Source organism: Dendropsophus ebraccatus, chromosome 1, assembly GCF_027789765.1.
Source record: "Dendropsophus ebraccatus isolate aDenEbr1 chromosome 1, aDenEbr1.pat, whole genome shotgun sequence".
In the NCBI taxonomy this organism is placed as follows: domain Eukaryota; kingdom Metazoa; phylum Chordata; class Amphibia; order Anura; family Hylidae; genus Dendropsophus; species Dendropsophus ebraccatus.
In genome coordinates, this window is record NC_091454.1 from 170,139,656 (window position 1) to 170,148,048 (window position 8,393).

Genomic DNA, 8,393 nt, shown 5'->3' on the forward strand with positions numbered 1-8,393 from the left:
GGGAGGGGCAGGTCACGTGATCCTTACTGGAGGAAGAGGAGCTGTCATAGGGGCATGGAGGGGGAGCAAGCAACTGATCCTTATAGGGAGCATAGAGGAAGAGGAGCTGTCATAGGGGCATGGAGGGGAGCAGTCACCTGATACTTATAGGGAGACTGGAAGAAGAGCTGTCATAGGGACATGGAGGGGAGCAGTCACCTGATACTTATAGGGAGACTGGAAGAAGAGCTGTCATAGGGGCATGGAGGGGGAGCAAGCACCTGATCCTTATAGGGAGCATAGAGGAAGAGGAGCTGTCATAGGGGCATGGAGGGGAGCAGTCACCTGATACTTATAGGGAGACTAGAGGAAGAAGAGCTGTCATAGGGACATGGAGGGGAGCAGTCACCCGATCCTTATAGGGAGCATAGAGGAAGAAGAGCTGTCATAGGGGCATGGAGGGGAGCAGTCACCTGATACTTATAGGGAGACTAGAGGAAGAAGAGCTGTCATAGGGACATGGAGGGGAGCAGTCACCTGATACTTATAGGGAGACTGGAAGAAGAGCTGTCATAGGGACATGGAGGGGAGCAGTCACCTGATACTTATAGGGAGCATAGAGGAAGAAGAGCTGTCATAGGGACATGGAGGGGAGCAGTCACCTGATACTTATAGGGAGCATAGAGGAAGAAGAGCTGTCATAGGGACATGGAGGGGAGCAGTCACCCGATCCTTATAGGGAGCATAGAGGAAGAAGAGCTGTCATAGGGACATGGAGGGGAGCAGTCACCCGATCCTTATAGGGAGCATAGAGGAAGAAGAGCTGTCATAGGGACATGGAGGGGAGAAGTCACCTGATACTTATAGGGAGCATAGAGGAAGAAGAGCTGTCATAGGGACATGGAGGGGAGCAGTCACCTGATACTTATAGGGAGACTAGAGGAAGAAGAGCTGTCATAGGGACATGGAGGGGAGCAGTCACCTGATACTTATAGGGAGACTAGAGGAAGAAGAGCTGTCATAGGGACATGGAGGGGAGCAAGCACCTGATACTTATAGGGAGACTAGAGGAATAAGAGCTGTCATAGGGACATGGAAGGGAGTGATCACCTAATACTTATAGGGAGTATAGAGGAATAGGAGCTTTTATAGGGACGCAGAGGGATGTGATCATCTATTACTTATTAGGAACATACAGGAATAATAGCTGTCATAGGGGTAAGGAGGGGAAGGGGGTCAGCTGTCTGATACATATAGGGAGCATGGAGAAATAGGAGCAGTCATTGAGAGTGGAAGGCGATCATATAAGCGAATAGATATAGGTGAATAGTGGAATAAGATCTGTTAAAGGGATAAGGAGGGGGGGTGGTAATCTGATCCATATAGGGAGCATAGGGTCTACAGAAGTAAGAACTGGTTCGCGGTTTTGTCTATCTGCAATACCTATAATATAGTACGGTGAATGTGCTGGTCAATCTGGGTTTAATGCAGAAAGTCATTAAACTGCTACTACAGTTATTACAAACTATAACCAAAAAAGAACAAATACTGATTTCACGTAGCAAAATAATCTTTATTAAATACACATTTAAAACAATTCATATATATTTATAAAAAAGAGAGATGACCAAACATTAAAAAAGAGAACGGCGGCTGTCCTGGAGGTGTTTCTATTATAACCACATCACATATGCTGGGATCCCTTGACCTACAACTTGCATCACAAACCAGGGGGATAAATTCTGAAATCTCCTACAGTAGGGTATTATGTTACTTGTATTGCAAAATAAAGTGCTAGTGCATTTAATTCATAAACAGACCTACAGCTAGTTAGTTAGTCTCTTATCCACCCTTCACCTAAATATTATCACCCCATCATATCCAGGGATCCAGCCAGTCAATTACCTTTCACAGTGTATTATTGTATATATCCTCCAGGACGCCACCACCCCGACGCGCGTTTCGTTGCCTTCGTCCGGGGGTAATGACGTCCCATCTAATAAGGGTATATATAGTATCATCCCACCAATCACCCTCCATTACTACTTACTTAACACCTGTGGCTGATGCGGCGCATGCTCCGTCCTCCATCTCCTCACTGCAAGTGCGACGCGGCCAAACCGGAAGCAGCGTCACGGCGCCGACCACGTGACCCGGCATTGCCGGTCACATGATCATTTGGCGTCATGACGTCGCCGTCAGTCACATGGGCCGCCGCGCACCGCAGGCAGAGTAGTCCTTCGGGCATGCGCACTTGCCACGGATCATCTATTGGAGCAAAACGTACAGATAGGATGTACAATACCCCTCATAAAGCATATATAAAATATAATGCAGTCAAAAAAGAAAAGAACTGGGTAGTGATCATAAAGTGCAATGTGTGCTGATGTGAACAAAAAATATATATATTAATTGTTAAAAAATATGTAATAAATGGTGAATTGATTAATAAATATGTAAACTAAATATCAGATTATGTGTATATATATAAAAATATGAATTCATATCACTATATGGATACGTTCTCTCATAGTGTGCCTGAGTGTGTGATAAAAGTACATATAACTATAAGTACAGTTTCAAGTGTAAACACTAAATATAATGAGGAGTAATGTGTAGGGCTTCATGTGACAGGTATAAAAAGTGCGTGTGAGCAAAAATAGATGTGATAAAGTGCAAAGTGTGGAAAAATATTTCATCATATTATGTACAAAGATAAAGTGCAATTCAAACGTTACAAAAAAGTAAAAAACGCATCAAGTGCAAAAAAACGCATGGTGTGAATGGGAAAAAAAAAAAAAAAAAAAAGGGGAGGGGGGGAAGAGAAGGTGGGAAAGAAAAATGAGGGGAATTCTTTAATTTGTGTTCAGCTCCATACATGTGATCACGACATCCATGCTGTAAGTTTTTGAAGGTGGGAGAAAGACAGATTCAACACTAAAAAGTAAAAACAGGAGAAAATAGTTTAGTTAAAAATAATCACAACATTAAAAAAAATTTTAAAAACAAAAAAAATGGGACTTGGAGAAGAAAAACTTAGGATCTAGCACCTTAATTCAGAAACGAAGCGAAGCTCAGAACCTCATTCATACCCAGAGGATATACTGTTTTTAACTTCCAAATCCACTTGGCTTCACATTGCGCCAGGCAAGTGTTCCAATCCCCCCCCCCCCCCCCCCCTGGCTCCTATGTTCATCTTGTCAATGCCTCTAACTTTTAGAAGGCGAGCATCACAATCATGGTATTTCTTAAAGTGACGTGCCACCGGTTTCAAATTGGCATATATATGTTCACCGCGTGCAGCTTCAATGTCTCTCAAGTGCTCTCGGACAGACACGTACCTTCAGGGCCCGGCTTGTAAGTCCAACGTAAATTTTTGTACAGGGGCATGTGGCGTAATAAATCACGTACCTTGTGTCACATGTGATTGTTTGTTGAATTTCGTACGTCCGTTCCCCAGATGAGTCAGTGAAGTCCGTTGCTCTTTCGATATTTGGACATGCCACGCACTTCCCGCATGGGGTACAGCCCCATTTAGGGCCTTTAGTGTTGAAAAAGTTTTTTTGCTGTCCAGGGTAGTGACTTTTCGTCAATATGTCTTTCAGGTTTGCAGATCTTCTGGCAGTTATTGATGGTGTTTTGGGTAAGTATTTCTGTAGGATGTTATCCGAAAGTAACACAGGCCAATATTTTTGCATTATATCCCTCATTCTTTGCCACTGGCCGTGGTAGTTGGTAATATATCTCACCTGGTTTTCTGCCTTCCTGGAGATGGATGTATGGATTAATTGTTGTCTATCTGATCCTTTTGCCCTCTTATATGCTCTCTTCAATATTCGTTTGCTATATCCTCTGTCCAAAAAACGTTGTCGCAATTCCTGTGCCTGTCTCTCGAAGTCTGCATCGGAGGAACAGATGCGACGGACTCTCAGATATTGTCCAATTGGCACTGCTTTGATTGTAGAGGATGGGTGAGAGGATGTTGCATGCAAAATTGCATTCACCGATGTAGATTTCCTATGGACATCTGTCTGTAAATAACCAGAAAGATCTTTCTTGATCAGTATGTTCAGAAAATCTATGCTTTTAACATCCCATTTATAAGTCAAATGGATATTGCGGTTATTGTTATTCAGTTGGTCCATGAAAGTCCGTAAATCCTCTTCTGTCCCCTGCCAGATCAGGAAAACATCGTCAATGTACCGTGCCCATAAAAGGACACGGTCCATTGAGATGGGCTGATTTTTTTTTTTTTTTTTTTTCCCATTCACACCATGCGTTTTTTTTGCACTTGATGCGTTTTTTACTTTTTTGTAACGTTTGAATTGCACTTTATCTTTGTACATAATATGATGAAATATTTTTCCTCACTTTGCACTTTATCACATCTATTTTTGCTCACACGCACTTTTTATACCTGTCACATGAAGCCCTACACATTACTCCTCATTATATTTAGTGTTTAGACTTGAAACTGTACTTATAGTTATATATACTTTTATCACACACTCAGGCACACTATGAGAGAACGTATCCATATAGTGATATGAATTCATATTTTTATATATATACACATAATCTGATATTTAGTTTACATATTTATTAATCAATTCACCATTTATTACATATTTTTTAACAATTAATATATATATTTTTTGTTCACATCAGCACACAATGCACTTTATGATCACTACCCAGTTCTTTTCTTTTTTGACTGCATTATATTTTATATATGCTTTATGAGGGGTATTGTAAGTGCGCATGCCTGAAGGACTACTCTGCCTGCGGTGCGCGGCGGCCCATGTGACTGACGGCGACGTCATGACGCCAAATGATCATGTGACCGGCAATGGGTGGGGTATACCAGAAGTAAGAGCTGTCACAGGGAGATATGGAGGAGGGGGGCCATCACCCCATACACATAGGGGGGAGGCAATTATGGAATGACAGTGTGACTATAGACATAGTATTTGAGCATACATGATGCCACACCACACTGGAGGTCTAGCTGGGGATCAGAAATGACTAGCCGGGTATTAGACATGACTAGCTGGGTATCAGACATGACTAGCTGGGTATCAGACATGACTAGCTGGGTATCAGACATGTCTAGCTGGGTATCAGACAAGCCGGGTATCAGACATGACTAGCCGGGTGTAAGACATGACTAGCTGGGTATCAGACATGACTAGCCGGGTGTCAGACATGACTAGCTGGGTGTCAGACATGACTAGCAGGGTGTCGGACATGACTAGCCGGGTATCAGACATGACTAGCCGGGTGTCAGACATGACTAGCTGGGTATAAGACATGACTAGCCGGGTATCAGACATGACTAGCTGGGTATCAGACATGACTAGCTGGGTGTCAGACATGACTAGCCTGGTGTCAGACATGACTAGCCAGGTATCAGACATGACTAGCCGGGTATAAGACATGACTAGCAGGGTGTCAGACATGACTAGCTGGGTATCAGACATGACTAGCTGGGTATCAGACATGACTAGCCGGGTGTCAGACATGACTAGCCTGGTGTCAGACATGACTAGCTGGGTATTAGACATGACTAGCTGGGTATCAGACATGACTAGCAGGGTGTCAGACATGACTAGCTGGGTGTCAGACATGACTAGCAGGGTGTCAGACATGACTAGCTGTCTATCAGACATGACTAGCCAGGTATCAGACATGACTAGCTGGGTATAAGACATGACTAGCAGGGTGTCAGACATGACTAGCTGGGTGTCAGACATGACTAGCTGGGTATAAGACATGACTAGCTGGGTGTCAGACATGACTAGCTGGGTGTCAGACATGACTAGCTGGGTATAAGACATGACTAGCTGGCCCAGAAAGCTACAGGAGATGTGACAGGTCTGTGAAAACCAACTGGGATAGTTCAGAGATTAGTGTTGACAATTCATCCTAACCCTATAGACCTCTCATCACTCTTCTGAGGTCTCCAGAGACTTTCTCAGTGTATATGTAGCAAATATCTCATCTGAGGAGACCCCTGCCATGAGTGATCTGCTTCCCGAGTTCAGTCCAGTAGGTTTTAAGCGCCTAGCGCAGGATGTATGATGGAGCATGATGGATGAGCGCAGGCCTTCACAATGTGTCATGACTTACCAATAGGTGGAATCATTATAAGGCTATGTTCACACATACTATTTATGTCAGTCTTTTTTTAACCAAAACCAGAAGTGGAACTGACAGGATGAAATTATAAGGGACAGATTTTGTGTTATGAGCCTGTTGTATTTTAGCAGTTCTAGTCAGTGTCGGACTGGAGTCCTTGGGCCCACCAGGGGAAATCATTCTTGGGGCCCACCCTTCTGCCACCATACTTATCTATGGTAACATTAATAAGGGTCCAGTAACACGGCGTGATATGGGGCAGTATAGGGCTGCAAACGATTGCTAATCAGCAGGGCAGGATTATATAGAGATGTGCGGCCGACAACGATTTTTACAGCCGCACAAAAGATCAAATCAGCCGACTATCGGCCATTTGCTCGCTTGTCAGCTGATCTCTGGCACTTTTACATGGGGCTTCCTAGGAGCGCTTGGTACCGATAATTGGCCGGTGTAATTGGGCTATAAGACAATTTTCTTTGCATGATAACACTGTATACTACTGTATGCTACCAATAGCACCAGTATATAAAGAGCAAATATCCCCACACATATTACTGCCATACTGTTACTGACCAAATCCTGTATACTGAGAGTGATATTACCAATAATACCAGTATACAAGGGGGAATTATTATCATCATACATATTACCGCCATACTGTTACTGACCAAATCCTGTATACCAATAATACCAGAATACAAGGGGGAAATATTACACCACACCACAACCATCACTACCATATTGTTACTGACCAAATCCAGTATACTGAGACCAATAAAACACAGTACCAGATTACAAGTGACAAATACCACCACATACTGACTAATACCACCATCTACTGACTAATACCACCATATACTGACTAACAACGCCACATACTGACTAATACCACCATCTACTGACTAATACCACCATATACTGACTAACAACGCCACATACTGACTAACACCACCACATACTGACTAATACCATCGCTGCTACTGAATAATCCTCCGTACATAGATCACTATCACCTCATCCAGTCATATAGAGGTGGACGCAGCTCTACACAGGCTCTATACACCATATACATTACAGTGCAGTTATATCAGGTGACTCACAGGGGACGTCTTCTCTAATCAGAGTTCTTCCCTCTTCTTCTTGTTCTTCTCCATCTGTCCTGGGCCGTTATGAGAACTTCTCCGAGCCACGAATCCACAGAATCTGCCAGACAAACAATATTAGGCTCCTCACTCTGTCACCATCCTCATCTCTATACTAACTGCACATCTGAATTGGCCCCTTTACACCCTCATTTGGTGGGTAGCCCTGACTCTATGTATGTGTGTGTATGTATAAATATATATATATATATATATATATATATATAAAATATATATCCCTTATAGTATATGGTCCCCTCTGTGTAGACACTTTATAGATGGTCCTTTGTTCAGTCCTCCATATAGATGGCCCCCAGTGTTGTCCATGTCCCATATAGGTAGAGCCCCTTATGTTGTCCATCCCCATATATATAGCCCCTCCATGTTGTCCTTCTTCAATATAGATAGCCCCCTCAAGTTGTCTATTCCCCCCTATAGCCCCCTTATGTTGTCCATTCCCTCCTATAGCCCCCTCATGTTGTCCATCTCCCCCCTATAGCCCCCTTATGTTGTCCATTCCCTCCTATAGCCCCCTCATGTTGTCCATCCCCCTATAGCCCCCTTATCTTGTCCATCCCCTATAGCCCCCTTATCTTGTCCATCCCCCTATAGCCCCCTTATGTTGTCCATTCCCCCCCCATATAGCCCTCTTATGTTTTCCACCCCCTATAGCCCCCCTTATGTTGTCCACCCCCCTATAGCCCCCAGTGCTGTCCATCCCCCATGTAGCCCCCCTCATGCTGTCCATAACCCCCTAGCCCCCCTCATGCTGTCCATCCCCCCTGTAGCCTCCCTCATGCTGTCCATCCCCCCGTAGCCCCCCTCATGCTGTCCACCCCCCTATAGCCCCCCATGCTGTCCATCCCCCCGTAGCCCCCCTCATGCTGTCCACCCCCCTATAGCCCCCTCATGCTGTCCATCCCCCCATAGCCCCCCTCATGCTGTCCATCCCCCCGTAGCCCCCCTCATGCTGTCCATCCCCCCGTAGCCCCCCTCATGCTGTCCATCCCCCCGTAGCCCCCCCCTCATGCTGTCCATAACCCCTGTAGCCCCCCTCATGCTGTCCATAACCCCTGTAGCCCCCCTCATGCTGTCCATCCCCCCGTAGCCCCCCCCTCATGCTGTCCATAACCC